Source organism: Choloepus didactylus, chromosome 3, assembly GCF_015220235.1.
Source record: "Choloepus didactylus isolate mChoDid1 chromosome 3, mChoDid1.pri, whole genome shotgun sequence".
NCBI classification, from domain to species: Eukaryota; Metazoa; Chordata; class Mammalia; order Pilosa; family Megalonychidae; genus Choloepus; species Choloepus didactylus.
Window position 1 is genome coordinate 117,335,777 of NC_051309.1, and position 16,754 is coordinate 117,352,530.

General features: G+C 38.8%; 1 protein-coding gene across 2 annotated transcripts in view; it reads right to left on the bottom strand.

The window, feature by feature from the left end:
- The window catches only part of PAPSS1 (3'-phosphoadenosine 5'-phosphosulfate synthase 1), a 157,231-nt gene that overhangs the window by 82,671 nt on the left and 57,806 nt on the right, over positions 1-16,754 (bottom strand). The window lies entirely within an intron of this gene.

Consider the following 16,754-nt stretch of genomic DNA (forward strand, 5'->3'; position numbering starts at 1 on the left):
ATCTAGTCAGCATTATCCTTGATATGTCATGAAACAATTTTATTCCAGTTCTTCATATGCATCTTTATCATTAGTGTCTTTGTTATCCCTAAAGCCAGGTTTTTAATTACTTACAGTAGTTCAGAGCATGTCTGATAAGCAGTACTTTTTGATCCCATATGAAATGGAGTTTAGAAATTTTATCCAAACTCCAAGTCCTCTTTGATATATAACATTGTGACAGTATTTTTCCCCATTTATCCTACAAGCACATATTTGTAATTACTATAACATAACCACATATAATCTTCTCATTAAATGATCTTTACGAGGTTTGTTCACAATACTTGTCATACTACTAGGAATAATTCCTAAATGTGCTTAATTACTTTGACCTTTTAAAATAACGAAATCTGATAGGTGACCTCTGTAAGCATACGAAACTGGCATTAACTGAGTACATTTCAATCATTTGTGTACTGTCCAAACAATATGGAGTTATTCAAAGTAAAGTAATTTGAAATAAAATATTAATGAACATACCAGATTTTAAGGACATCCTCTACTCTATTTCCTGAGGCATAATTTTGGGAAGAAACCTCAATTTATATTTGGACTTACATAATACCTTCCATAGAAGAAAAATGCAGAGTCACATATGTAAATTAAAGCTAGATGGTCTTGAGAAAGGACTGGGTGCTGCTGCTCAAGCAGCCCCAATCAGTTCTGAAAATCTAGAAAGAATAATTCTCGTTTCTCAGAAACTCTGTTCCCTCAAAGATGGAACAAAATAGACACAGGTTTTCAGCATTGGCTAAATCTTATGCCTAAATCAGGCTTTTTTTCTACCAGAAAATTCAAGGCCTCTGACCTTTTTCATGATACATCCACAAATAAATAAGAAGAGTTAAGTGCGAATGAAAAGAAAAAAGAAAGAATACAATAAAAAAAAACAGAAAAGTTATAAAGAAACACTGCCTGCTGCAACAGCAAATTCGGCCAAATGTAGTGCAGATATGATATGAACGTCACTTTCTGAAGCCCCCTCTGTCCCGTGAGCATCCCATTACTCACAGGATGAAGGCCTGGAAAAGTGCATGTATGAGGCAGAAACTCATCCAGCAAAGCATACTTCATGTGTCTTCCAGATCTTCTCCTACAATTAAGTTTCCAGCAGGCACCCCTAGCTGAAGGTTATTAATTGTGCTTTACTGAGGGTAAATACATGAGGGACCAGCAAAAATAGAAGGAAGAAAGACAGCCTCGCCTGTAACAGCTGCCTCTGTTTTCTTTCTAGATACAAACACTGCACAACCACGTACGACAACAAGGCATTTTTAGTTGGGTTCCTAAACCAGCATCACAAACACTGACTGAGAGCAGCGGCATGTGCTGCCCATGCTCCATTCCAGGCCAGAGGCTGGGTCTGAGATTCTCACCTCCACCCTGGAATCTCTCCTCTCCAGGAGAATGTACACCCAGGTACACAGACCTACTGCCTCTGAAAATAAGAAGTGAAAACTAACAAACGTTTCTATGCATAATGTCTAGTTTCCTTTCAACCATACTTATTTAACTTATAAAACAAACATACAAATAATTTGTGAGCAAATCTAAGCATTTCCGAGATAATTCATTCAAACATGGAAAGGGGTAGTATCTATATTATGAGCCCAACCAAATTATTTAAAAATAAAGTGTTTTATGTACTAATAAGAAAAATACAATACTTTAGCATGGATGTATTTTTAGTAATTGACTGCTTTATATGTAAGAAAAAAGAGGAAATACCACTTTCTTTTCAAAAAAAAAAAGGAGAAATATTTGAGTCAAAACAATGTTTTCATTAAAAGCATTTCCCAAAGTTCTTCCCTTTTCTAAACTCACATCCAGTAATATTTTCAAATGAATTTTAGCCTCAAAACTTTGATACAAAATTTTTCTGATGCCTAACCAGAGCCAAAGCAAAAGCTCAAGAAGTTGCTATCATTTTCCTCTTCTGAAAAGATATATAAAGTGAGTATTTCTGAAACCAACACAAACCTAACAGCATGAGTCAGAGGAACATGAAACATTCGCTCAGTAGAAACAAGTTCTATGTGGATTCCATGTGCAGAGACAAAAGGACTGAATCTCTGTCAAGAGCATAAAAAGAATTTTAAAAATGCAGACACAACCATTTGCTAGCACATTCTAGTGACAAATCTTCTTGGTTTCCAAAACCACTACAAAACCCCAAAAAGGAACAAAACCACCTCAAAGTGAGACAAGATATCTGGACAACAGAATGTGAAGTCCCTGCCACAGAAGCTATCCATTTTATTTGGGATTCATTAGGATTTCCAGGAGACAGTCAGCTATTAGAGGAGGGAAAAAAAAAGTGTTCTTTCTCAACTTGTACATGTAAAACTCTTAATTTCAGGAAATTTTTTAAAGCAAAACTAGATCACAGGCCAGAAGCAAGTATTTACCTAAAGCCCATTCCTTCAATCTTGAGAGTTCCATAATCACCCAGCACCGTAACGGGACACAGGGAGTGTGCCTGGGAGCTGTGCTGAGTAGGGTGTCAGTAAACAATTCACAAGCTACCATTAATGACGGGTGAGTTCTAGTCCCTGTAGGTCTATAGATATCTAAACATTATGAATTCCTAAAGACTAATTGAATGTTTGAAATGTAGTATGGGTACCCCAAACAATTCTTTTGCTTGAATGACTAATAAATCTAGAGTCTAATATATGCTGTACCTATATCCTCCTTTGTTTATTTATCTGGAAACTGACAGCAAGACAAACAACACTCACCACCTGAAAATAGCACCTCTTATCTCTCATTTTAATCTTAAGAAATATGAACATGTCAATAAACAGTGATTCCACATTTTCAGGTTTTCCTTTAAGTATTTTCTGTACTTTTTTCTTGAGCCAAATCTGCTCAACACATTTGATCACTAGGGCTCATTCATATTTTTATGTAACTACTAAATTTCTATTACCTAAATTACATGCATCCAAATCATGAACACCAGACAACATTCTGGCAACATTTTAAAACTGAGTTGCAAAATCTGGTTTTTACGTGCAGTATAAAATCCATTTAGAGCACTAAACCATCATTTCATAAAAAGATAAACCTTTAAATAATTTATAGCACTAGTAAATCTAGAGTTCCTAGTAGATTTAAAAGCCAGTATTTAAAATATCACTTTAAACTGAAACCAGCAGCAAGAAGTCTACTTCCGTATGTCATAATATGCCAAGTTAAAATACAATACTAGCAGGCCATCTAGTGACCATTTCAAGGTTTAGGAAAAAAAAACTAAATTCAGACATCCTCGATATTTGTTAGCGTCATCTCTCTTCTTGAATAAATACATGCCAAATGAAGCATGTTAAGAAATTAAAGATGATTTAACAAAATGCTGAGAAATTTACTCTTTCTTTTTAATGAAAGTCAATTTCATTGAAATTTAGCTATATACTTAATATGTTAATTGTTTCTAACACGTATGTCATCCTATATAAAATGGTTTTTCTATTTCATCCTTCTTTTACAGTTCTCTTTCTTTCTTTCTTTCTTTTTTATATTTCTTCAGTAGAAGCCAGAGTCCTGAGTTGCCCAGTTAGGAGCCTGTGATCTACTATTCTGATTAAGTTTCTTTTCAATATTCATGGCTAACATCTGGCTTCTAAAGGAAAGCCTTTTGGTCTTTTCAATCATTTGTTGATAGGGTGAGACTGCACTGTTACCCATAACCACATACCCTAATTTAGAATCAATTTTGGCATCCAGTCTTGCATTTCTAATCAAATTCACAATCCACCTTTCAGCTTCTTCTGGAGTCATGTTCAGTTTATCTGCCAACGTGTTATTGCCAATAAATTGGTGGATGCGACAAATAGTCTCAAATATAAAGAGGCTAGCAGTTTCAATGAAATCCTCAAGACATGCCACCAAGAAGAAGTCAAAAAATATGGAACACTTCACGGATTTGATAAATGACCACATTACCTATCCCAATTATATTACATAGGCCAGATCTAAAGAGAAATAAGACAATCCAGGGATAAGAGGATTCAATAGAGGATAAGAAACATTATGCTAAATTACCCCCGGTAACCAAAGTATCCATCATCCTAAAATACCCATTGTATATCATACTAAAAATGCATTTATACTGAATAGTGAAATGAATGTCATACCTTACTAAAGAACAATTCAAGGTAAAGTTCTTTCAAGAGTCTCTCCAAAGTAGTATCAAGCATAAGTTAGAAGATAACTCTAAATTACCACTATCATTTCCATGGAAACAGCACTTCTCAAACACCTTCATTCTCCTGAAGGCCCCAGACCATATTATCCTCTTCTCCCTAATAAAAAATCTAAAAAAACTGAGCCTGAGGAGAAGACGAAATTTACTTAACTTGTTTGGACTATTTCAGAAATAAAATTCTCATTATATGTGCCAAAATAACCTAAGAGTCACCCATTTACTACTTAAATTTAGGTTTCTGGCCTTAAGTAAATTGTAATTTATCTGCAAAATGTGCCTCAGCTTTCCAAAGTAAATTAGATAACCTATAAAAACCTACCTTATTTCACAATATAATGGACAAACATTTCATGCTAAGTATGGACAATTACAGGATGGTTTATGTCTTTACAAAGTAAACATTCTTTTCAACCCAGACAGTGTTATCTTTGATCTACTCCGAATACTTTAAGAGTACTCCAAAAAGATTAAATCTTTCTAAGATAAAAGCTATGCTCGTTCCTCTCAATTTCTTAATCCCAACTACCCTTAGGGAACAAACTGGTGAAATGTGAAAATGTGAAAGCCTCAGAGCTTTAACACAAATCAAATGCAATAATACTATTAAACACACCTAATATAAAGCCTAGCACACAACTAATTGGAGTCATTATTGATGGCTTCCATCTCTGCCCATAACATTCTCTTTCAGGCACTTCTCATGAAAAAAATAACACAGTTATATCCTTACATATACTGTTGGTTAATGTAGAACATCTAATTTTCACATCTGCACTGAAAACACACACTACAAAGTTACTTAGATTTGGTTATTATTCCTTGCTTTAACATACCACTGCATTTGACATATTCATCTCATTCATCTCCACTCTATATTTTGGATTCTATTATTTGCTTTCCCATAACCCACCCTTTGGAAAATCTAACAAATGCCTTTATGATGGCAATGTATTTGAGTTGCACTCTAAATTGCACCCCTGGATCACTAGGGAGAAGGAATCTGCTATGGAAAACGTGAATTACATGTCACCTTGCCAATCAAGATGCAGTTGCAAAGGCACTCCTTACATCACTGACAAACCATGAACTATGAGGCAGGACTCTTGATTGTTTTATTCACTGCCACATCCCCAGTGTTTACAGCAATGCCTAGCACATAAAGCACTAAGTAAGTATTTCTTAAATTAACTAACAGGATCAAGCAAGTAAAACACAAAAATACTTACATGCTTTCAACATGCTTTTCAATGGGAAAGCGTAGCACTGAAATCTTTTTACCAAAGGAGGGTAGCATCAAAAGACAGCAATCGCATTACGGAGGTTTTTGCATTTCTTCTTTGGTTACCACCCAGCTTTGGGATAAAATTAAATAATCTTTCAAAAGAAAATTTATCTGTCTTAAAGTAATATAACCTGACATATTTCTGGTTGTAGATTTAATTACATTGCACTTATGATGTAATGAGAATATTACTGAAAGTAAAATCCAGAGGTATATGGAAATGACTGTGGAATTCTAAATGCAGAATCCATTATATCCATGGGCAAATTACCTAACTTCTCTGAACTACTTCATAGGTTTACAGTGTGAATAAAATTAGATAATATATATCTAATATACAAAGACCACTTGGGAAACTATCACAGTAATTCAAGTGAGAGGTAGTTGGAAAGAGGCCACTTTTCCCCCAGATTATAAAAATCAGAACAAATATTTTAAAAGACTTAAATCCCTGCAAAAACGTCCCTAACAGTAACTACTCAGTAAATATTGTTTTCTTATCTGTCCTTCAAACTTTGAATGAAACTGTCCAGTCATCAGATTATCTAGCAGGCATAGTATAGACTAACACCTACATAAAAGGAACGTTGGTGGTTTGGACCTATGTACTCCAGAAAAATATGTTCTTAAACTTAATCCAATCCTGTGGGTATGAACCCTTGTAAATACAACTTTTCATGAGGTTACTTCAGATAAGGAATGGTCCAGGATGGGTCTTAACGCTATTACTGAAGGCCTTATAGGGAAGGTCACAGAGAAAGAAAAAAAAGTCACAAAGGGAGCAGACAGAAGCTGAAAAGTAAATGGACCCTACGAGAGAAGGGAGAGGCCAGAAGAGGCCGCCATGTGCATTGCCCTGTGACAGAGCAGCCAAGGGCTAACGATCACCAGCAGCAACCTGGAAGAAAGCATCGCCTCGGTGACTCCTTGATAGGAACTTCTCCTAGCCTCAAAACCGGGAGCCAATAAATTCCCACCGTGTAAGCCAACCCATTGCATGATATTTGCTTTAGCAAGAAGGAAACTAAAACAGAAGGGCAGTTATTATAATTATTAAATAGGAGCAAACAAATCAGGAACAGGGCATTAATTAGAGCCACAGAGAGCAAGGCAAGCAATGGCATCAAAGCAATAATAAAAATAATCATAATAAGCAACTGTGGTTGAACACATAAAGACAATAATAAGAAAACGTGTACTAAAACCAAACTATACAGACCCCTGAACACAGATCATCTTTATTCTAAGAGAAAATGAATAAATATTTTAGAGTAAAAAAGGGAAAAACTTAGACCACACTTTAGAAGGATGATTCTATGAACAGTAAAGGATGAAGTAAAAGACATGGAAAACTGGAATTGCCCAGCTTAGGTAATACTGTAATAGTTAGGATAGTATAAGTCTCAAATCACATGGTGGCAGTTTACCCTAAATTTTCAACCATTAAAGACAACAACAGATAAAATGAACAGGGTGGAGGAACTGCGTGAACCAGACACCACAGAGCAATCTGACTTTGGGAATACTGCATACAACACTCATAAACATGTGGAATAGCTGAGATCAGCAAAACCTATAAGCTTTCACGCCAGGGGAACTGCGCCCCTCCCTGACAGGTTAAGTCCCTTGGGAAGAGGGGCTGTCGGTGGTGGGAACGAGGAGGGAGAACTGCAGTTGCAGCTCTTATCAGAAACTCATTCTGCTGATCCAACTCCAATCACAGATTGAGACCAGACAACAGAGAATTTGGCAGCAGCCAGCCCAGTGGAGAGGAGGTAGGGATCAAAAGAAACAACAAGAAAAATCCAAAAATAAAAGCAGAGGTTTTTTGGAGTTCTGGTGAACATAGAACAGGGAAGGGCAGAGCTCAAGCAGAGTCAGGCTCATATGCAAATCCAGAAGATGAGTTTTTTTGTCTGAAAAACTGGTTTCTCTGCCCCCTGGATCCTTCCTTAATGGCCCTAATTGCATTGTCTCTAAGCATTTCAATAACCCATTAGATCTGCAAGAAGGGCCTTTCCCTTTTTTTATTTTTTTTATCTTTTTCTCTTTTTCTAAAACAATTACTCTAAGAAGCCCAATACAGAAAGCTCAAAGACTTGCAATTTGTACAACTCAAGACCAGAACTAAGGAGCTCTGAGACACAAGGCAATAAAGGTCCAGTGGCTGAGAAAATTCACCAACCACCACAACCTCCCAAGAAAAGGGGGGGCCCCCTCACAGCCATCTTCCCGGTGGGCAGGGAACACTCCTGCCCAGCACCAGCTCCACAACCCAGAGCTACCCCAGACAAGCCAGTGTGACAGGAAGTGTTTCCAACAACACACCTACACACCACAAAATTGGGCGTGGACATTAGCCTTCCCTGCACCCTCAGCTGGTTGTCCCAGAGTTGGGAAGGCAGAGCAGTGTGAAATAACATGCCCCATTCAGCCATCCTTTCAGCAGACTGGGAGTGTCCCTACACAGCCCTGCAGCCCAGAACTGCCCTGGGGGGACGGCACTCACCTGTGACATAGCACAGTCATCCCTCAACAGAGGACCTGAGGGTGCAGGGCCTGGAAGAGGGACCCACTCCCAAGTCTCAGGGGACATACGCCAATACCAAGGACTTGTGGGTCAGCGGCAGAGACAAATGGTGGGAGGACTAAACTGAAGGATTAGACTATTGCAGCAGCTTTAAATCTCCAGGAACACTAGGGAGATTTGATTGTTAGAGCTGCCCCCCCCCCTCCCTGACCGCCCAGACACACGCCCCATATACAGGGCGGACAACACCAACTACACATGCAAGCTTGGTGCACCCACTGGACCCCACAAGGCTCACACCCCCACTCACCATGAAGAAAAAGCAGGGGAGAACTGGCTTGAGGGGAATAGGTGGCTCATGGATGCCACCTACTGGTTAATTTGAGAAAGTGTACTCCACAAAGCTGCAGATCTTAAAAATTAGAGATAAGGGTTTTAATTGGTCTACAAACCCTAAAAGAACCCTATCAGGTAAAGCAAATGACAAGAGGCCAAAAACAACAGAAAATTTTAAAGCATATGAAAAAACCAGACGATATGGATAACCCAAGCCCAAGCACCCAAATCAAAGGATCAGAGGAGACACAGTACTTGGAGCAATTAATCAAAGAACTAAAGATGAACAATGAGACCATGGCATAGGACATAAAAGACATGAAGAAGAGCATGGCAGAGGATTTAAAGGACATCAAGAAGACCCTAGAAGAGCAAAAAGAAGAAATTGCAAGAGTAAATTAAAAAACAGATGATCATATGGAAATTAAAGAAACTGTTGACAAAATTAAAAAGATTCTGGATACTCATAGTACAAGACTAGAGGAGGTTGAACAAGAAATCAGTGACCTGGAAGATGACAGAACGGAAAATAAAAGAACGAAAGAACGCAGAAAAAAATCGACAAAATCGAAACAGACCTTAGGCATATGATAGATAATATAAAATGTTCAAATATAAGATTCACTGGTGTTCCAGAAGGGGAAGAGAAGGGTAAAGGTCTAGGAAGAGTATTCAAAGAAATTGTTGGGGAATATTTCCCAAATCTTCCAAACACCATAAATACACAAATCATAAATGCCCAGCGAACTCCAAATAGAATAAATCCAAATAAACCCACTCTGAGACATATTCTGATCACACTGTCAAACACGGAAGAGAAGGAGCAAGTTCTGAAAGCAGCAAGAGAAAAGCAATTCACCACATACAAAGGAAACAGCATAAGAATAAGTAGTGACTACTCAGCAGCCACCATGGAGGCAAGAAGGCAGTGGCACGATATATTTTAAATTCTGAGAGAGAAAAATTGCCAACAAAGAATTCTTTATCCAGCAAAGCTCTCCTTCAAATTTGAGGGAGAGCTTAAATTTTTCAAACAAATGCTGAGAGAATTTGCTAACAAGAGACCTGCCCTAGTGGAGATACTAAAGGGAGCCCTACCAACAGAGAAACAAAGAAAGGAGAGAGATATGGAGAAAGGTTCAGTACTAAAGAGATTCAGTATGGGTATGTTAAAGGAAATTAATAGACAGAGGGAAAAAATAAATATGACAAACATAAACCAAAGGATAAGATGCCTGATTGAAGAAATGCCTTCAAAGTAATAACGCTGACTGTAAATGGATTAAACTCCCCAATTAAAAGATATAGATTGGCAGAATGGATCAAAAGAAATGAACCATCAATAGGTTGCATACAAGAGACTCATTTTAGACACAGGGACACAAAGAAACTGAAAGTGAAAGGATGGAAAAAAATATTTCATGCAAGATACAGCCAAATGAAAGCAGGAGTAGCAATATTAATCGCAGATAAAATAGACTTTAAATGCAAGGATGTTATGAGAGACAAAGAAGGCCACTACATACTAATAAAAGGGGGAATTCAACAGGAAGAAATAACAATCATAAAGGTTTATGCACCCAATCAAGATGCCACAAAATACATGAGAGAAACACTGGCAAAACTAAAGGAAGCAATTGATGTTCCCACAATAGTTGTGGGAGACTTCAACACATCACTCTCTTCTATAGATAGATCAATCAGACAGAAGACCAATAAGGAAATCAAAAACCTAAAAGACCTGATAAATGAATTGGATTTAACTGACATATATAGAACATGACATCCCAAATCACCAGGATACACATTCTTCTCTAGTACTCATGGAACTTTCTCCAGAATAGACCATATGCTGGGACATAAAACAAGCCTCAATAAATTTAAAAAAATTGAAATTATTCAAAGCACATTCTCTGACCACAATGGAATACAATTAGAAGTCAATAATCATCAGAGACTTAGGAAATTCACAAATACCTGGAGGTTAAACAACACTCTCCTAAACAATCAGTGGGTTAAAGAAGAAATACCAAGAGAAATTGCTAAATATATACAGACAAATGAAAATGAGAACACAACATACCAAAACCTATGGCATACAGCAAAAGTGGTACTGAGGGGGGAATTTATAGCACTAAACGCATATATTAAAAAGGAAGAAAGAGCTAAAATCAAAGAACTAATGGATCAACTGTAGAAGCTAGAAATGAAGAGGAAACCAATCCTAATTCAAGTAGAAGAAAAGAAATAACAAGGATTAACACAGAAATAAATGACATAGAGAAAAAATAAACAATAGAGAGGATAAATATCACCAAAAATTGGTTCTTTGAGAAGATCAACAAGATTGAAAAGCCCCTAGCTAGACTGACAAAATCAAAAAGAGAGAAGACCCATATAAACAAAATAACGAATGAGAAAGGTGTCATTACTGTGGATCCCGAAGAAATTTAAAAAAATTATAAGATGATACTATGAAAAACTATATGCCAACAAACTGGATAATGCAGAGGAAATGGACAATCTCCTGGAAACATATGAACAATATAGACTGACCAGAGAAGAAACAGAAGACCTCAACCAACCAATCACCAGCAAAGAGATCCAATCAGTCATCAAAAATCTTCCCACAAATAAACGCCCAAGGCCAGACGGCTTCACAGGGGAATTCCACTAAACTTTCCAAAAAGAACTGACACCAATCTTACTCAAACTCTTTCAAAACATCGAAGAAAATGGAACACTACGTAACTCATTTTATGAAGCTAACATCAATCTAATACCAAAACCAGGCAAAGATGCCACAAAAAAGGAAAACTACAGGCCTATCTCCCTAATGAATATAGACGCAAAAATTCTCAACAAAATACTTGCAAATCAAATCCAAAGACACATTTAAACAACCAAACACCATGACCAAGTGGGGTTTATTCCAGGCATGCAAGGATGGTTCAACATAAGAAAATCAATCAATGTATTACAACACACTAAGAAATCAAAAGAGAAAAATCAAATGATCATCTCAGATGCTGAAAAAGCATTTGACAAAATCCAACATGCATTTTTGATAAAAACACTTCAAAAGGTAGGAATTGAAGGAAACTTGCTCAATATGATAAAGAGCATATATGAAAAACCCACAGCCAGCATAGTACTCATTAGTGATAGACTGAAAGCCTTCCCTCTAAAATCAGGAACAAGACAAGGATGCCCGCTGTCACCACTGTTATTCAACATTGTGCTGGAAGTGCTAGCCAGGGCAATCCGGCAAGACAGAGAAATAAAAGGCATCCAAATTGGAAAGAAAGAAGTAAAACTGTCATTGTTTGCAGATGATATGATCTCATATCTGGAAAACCCTGAGAAATCGACGATATAGCTACTAGAGCTAATAAACAAATTTAGCAAAGTAGTGGGATACAAGATTAATGCACATAAGTCAGTAATGTTTCTACATGCTAGAAATGAACAAACTGAAGAGACACTCAAGAAAAAGATACCATTTTCAATAGCAACTAAAAAAATCAAGTACCTAGGAATAAACTTAACCAAAGATGTAAAAGACCCATACAAAGAAAACTACATAACTCTACTAAAAGAAATAGAAGGGGACCTCAAAAGATGCAAAAATATTCCATGTTCATGGATAAGAAGGCTAAATGTCATTAAGATGTCAATTCTACCCAAACTCATCTACAGATTCAATGCAATCCCAATCAAAATTTCAACAACCTACTTTGCAGACTTGGAAAAGCTGGTAGCCAAATTTATTTGGAAAGCGAAAATGCCTCGAATTGCTAAAGACACTCTAAAAAAGAAAAACCAAGTGGGAGGACTTACACTCCCTGACTTTAAAGATTATTATAAAGCCACAGTTGTCAAAACAGCATGGTACTAGCACAAAGATAGACATATTGATCAATGGAATCGAATTGAGAATTTGGAGATAGACCCCCAGATCTATGGCCAACTGATATTTGATAAGGCCCCCAAAGCCACTGAACTGGGGATGTAACTGTCTTTTCAACAAATGGGGCTGGGATAGTTGGATATCCATATCCAAAGGAATGAAAGAGGACCCGTACCTCACACCCTACACAAAAATTAACTCAAAATGGACCAAAGATCTCAATATAAAAGACAGCACCATAAAACTCCTAGAAGATAATGTAGGAAAACATCTTCAAGACCTTGTATTAGGCGGACACTTCCTAGACTTTACACCCAAAGCACAAGCAACAACAACAAAAAAATAGATAAATGGGAACTCCTCAAGCTTAGAAGTTTCTGTACCTCAAAGGAATTTCTCAAAAAGGTAAAGAGGCAGCCAACTCAATGGGGAAAAATTTTGGAAACCATGTGTTCCAGTTTGTTAATGCTGCGGAATGAAAAACACCAGAAATGGATTGGCTTTTATAAAAAGGGGGTTTATTTTGCTACACAGTTACAGTCTTAAGGCCATAAAGTGTCCAAGGTAACACATCAGTAATCGGTACCTTCACTGGAGGATGGCCAATGGCATCTGGAAAACCTCTGTTAGCTGGGAAGGCACGTGGCTGGCGTCTGCTCCAAAGTTCTGGTTTCAAAATGGCTTTCTCCCAGGACGTAACTCTCTAGCAAGCTTGCTCCTCTTCAAAACGTCACTCACAGCTGCACTGAGTTCCTTCTCTTTGAGTCAGCTCATTTATATGGCTCCACTGATCAAGGCCCACCCTGAATGGGTGGGGCCATGCCTGCATGGGAATATCTCATCAGAGTCATCACCCACAGCCGGGTGGGGCACATTCCAAGCAAATTTAATGAGCACCAAAACGTCTGCCCCACAAGGCTACATCAAAGATAATGGCGTTTGGGGGACACAATACATTCAAACTGGCACATTCCACCCCCTGGACCCCAAAATGACATTATCTTTCCAAATACAAAATACATTCATTCCATTACAGTATCACAAAAACTTGTATCATTTCAGTAACAAAAGTTAAGTACAAGAACCTATCAAAATCAATTACAGGCAACGGTGGGTCCTAAGGCATAATTCTCCTTTAGCCTTGGATCTGTGGACTTAGAACAAGTTATATGCTTCCAATATACAAAGGAGGGACATTCATAGGATAAACATTCCCACTGCCATAAGGAGAAAGAGTAAGGAAAACAGGGTTAACAGGACCAAAACAGTTCCTAAAACCCGCAGGACAAACTCCATTAGATTTCAAAGTCTGAGAGTCATTTACAGAACAACGTTGCATCCTTGGGGTTTGAGAGAGCAGGAGTCTAAACCTTCCTAAGGGCCTTCGTGGCAGCCCTTTCCTCTCCAAACACTTGGGTGAGTGCTCCAACATATCCACACATTGGGGAGACCACCTTCTCGGCCTCACCCTCCTCAAACATTGGAGCAGCACCCGGATTCCCTTCCATCTCCGGGACACATGCTCAACCCCTTCAGAACAGTGTGGTGGCAGCCAGGATCTCCGCAATTCCCTGGGAATGTGCTCCACCCTCTTTGGGGCTTGGGGTGGCAGGACGTTGGGGTGCCCTCGACCTCCAGGGCAGACTCACCCTTTCCATGCGTGTGGGCCGCTCCGCTCTCCCAGCCCGAGATGTCCTGACCAGACCTCAACCTCCATGGCTCTGTCTTTGAAGAAATTTTTCCTTCAGTTTGTTCCTTGTCTGTCTCCTCCAGTCCAGACTGGCAACGGCTCTGTCTATAAAGATCTCACAAAAATTCTGTTGGCTTCGCATGAAGCACACAGGGGTCAAAGCCGTCAGACAATAGGAGTTTCCACAAATCCTTTCTGGATAATTCCATCTCCAATCTTGGCTTGTACTGAAATGGTGGCTGGGTTCCATGTTTGGTTACATCCTCACATTGGGCTGTAGTTTCTGGGATTCCACCCCCTGGAAGCTCATAATTTTCCAAGCCATCAGCTTCTGGTTTCTCTGAACCCAAGAGTTCAGTTCTAAGTTTATCTCTCTCTGCTCACCTTTTACTATAAGCTGCAAGAAGAAGCCAGGGTACCTCCACCACATATAGTCTGGAGATCTCCTCAGCTAAGTATTCCAGGTTGTCACTTTCAAATTCTTCCTTCCATCTAACACCAGGACTCAATTTTGCCAAATTCTCTGCCACTTTAAAACAAGGATCGCCGTTCTTCCAGTTTGCAACAAAACATTCATCATATCTGTTCAAGGCCTCATCGGAAGTATCTTTAGAGTCCATATTTCCATAAACAGTCTCTTCAAAGCAGTTTAGGCCTTTTCTATCAAGCTTCTCACAATTCTTCCAGAATTTTCCCCGTATCCATTTAAAAAGCCATTCCAACATGTTTGGTATTTGCAAACTCAGCAGCGAAAGCACCCCACTCTCGGTACCAAAATCTGTTCTAGTTTGCTAATGCTGCAGAATGCAAAACACCAGAGATGGATTGGCTTTTATAAAAAGGGGGTTTATCTGGCTACACAGTTACAGTCTTAAGGCCATAAAGTGTCCAAGGTAACAAATCAGTAATCGGGTACCTTCACTGGAGGATGGCCAATGGCATCTGGAAAACCTCTGTTAGCTGGGAAGGCACGTGGCTGGTGTCTGCTCCAAAGTTCTGGTTTCAAAATGGCTTTCTCCCAGGATGTTCCTCTCTAGCAAGCTTGCTCCTCTTCAAAACGTCACTCACAGCTGCACTGAGTTCCTTCTCTTTGAATCAGCTCATTTATATGGCTCCACTGATCAAGGCCCACCCTGAATGGGTGGGGCCATGCCTCCATGGGAATATCTCATCAGTCATCACCCACAGCTGGGTGGGGCACATTCCAAGCAAATCTAATCAGCAACAAAATGTCTGCTCCACAAGGCTACATCAAAGATAATGGCGTTTGGGGGACACAATACATTCAAACTGGCACACCATGTATCTGACAAAAGACTGATATCTTGCATATATAAAGAAATCCTACAACTCAATGACAATAGTACAGTCGGCCCAATTATAAAATGGGCAAAAGATATGGAAAGACAGTTCTCTGAAGAGGAAATACAAATGGCCAAGAAACACATGAAAAAATGTTCAGCTTCACTAGCTATTAGAGAGATGCAAATTAAGACCACAATGAGATATCATCTCACCAAATTAAAATGGCTGCCATTAAACAAACAGGAAACTACAAATGCTGGAGGGGATGTGGAGAAATTGGATCTCTTATGCACTGTTGGTGGGACTGTATAATGGTTCAGCCACTCTGGAAGTCAGTCTGGCACTTCCTAAGAAAACTAGATATAGAGTTATCCTTTGATCCAGCGATTGCACTTCTTGGTATATACTTGGAAGATCTGAAAGCAGTGACGCAAACAGGTATCTGCACACCAGTGTTCATAGCAGCATTATTCACAATTGCCAAGAGATGGAAACAACCCAAATGTCCTTCAACAGAGGAGTGGATAAATAAAATGTGGTATATACACATGATAGAATACCACGCAGCTGTAAGAAGGAACGATGTCGCAAAACATATGACAACATGGATGAACCTTGAAGACATAATGCAGAGCAAAATAAGCCAGGCACAAAAAGAGAAATATTACATGCTACCACTCATGTGAACATTCAAATATGTAAAACAAATGGTTTATAATGTAAAATGCATGGTAACTAGTGATAGAGAGCAATTAGGGAAGGGAGAGTGATAACCCAATAAGAACAGATAAGCAATCATGGGTAAATTTAACGTTCTGGGAATGCCCAGGAATGACTATGGTCTGTTAATTTCTTAGGGGTATAGTAGGAACAAGTTCACAGAAATGTTGCTATATTAGGTAACTTTCTTGGGGTAGAGTAGGAACATGTTGGAAGTAAAGTAGTTACCTTAGGTTAGTTGTCTTTTTCTTACTCCCTTGTTATGGTTTGTTTGAAATTTTTTTGTATTTAAAAAAAATTTTTTTTATATAGCTGATTTAAAAAAAAAAAAATGAAAAAAATCTGCAGAGCCCCCTTAAGGAGCTGGTGGAGAATACAGGGGTGTTGGGCTTCCCCACCTCGATGGTTGCTGATGTGCTCACAGACATAGGGGACTGGTGGTTTGATGGGTTGAGCCCTCTACCACAAGACTTGCCCTTGGGAAGACTGTTGCTGCAAAGGAGAGGCTAAGCCTCCCTATAATTGTGCCTAAGAGCCTCCTCCTGAATATCTCTTTGTTTGTCAGATGTGGCCCTCTCTCTCTAGCTAAGCCAACTTGGCAGGTGAAATCACTGCCCACCCCCCACCCCCCAACATGGGATCTGACACCCAGGGGAATGAATCTCCCTGGCAATGTGGAATATGACGCCCAGGGAGGAATGTAGACCAGGCATCGTGGGATGGAGAAAT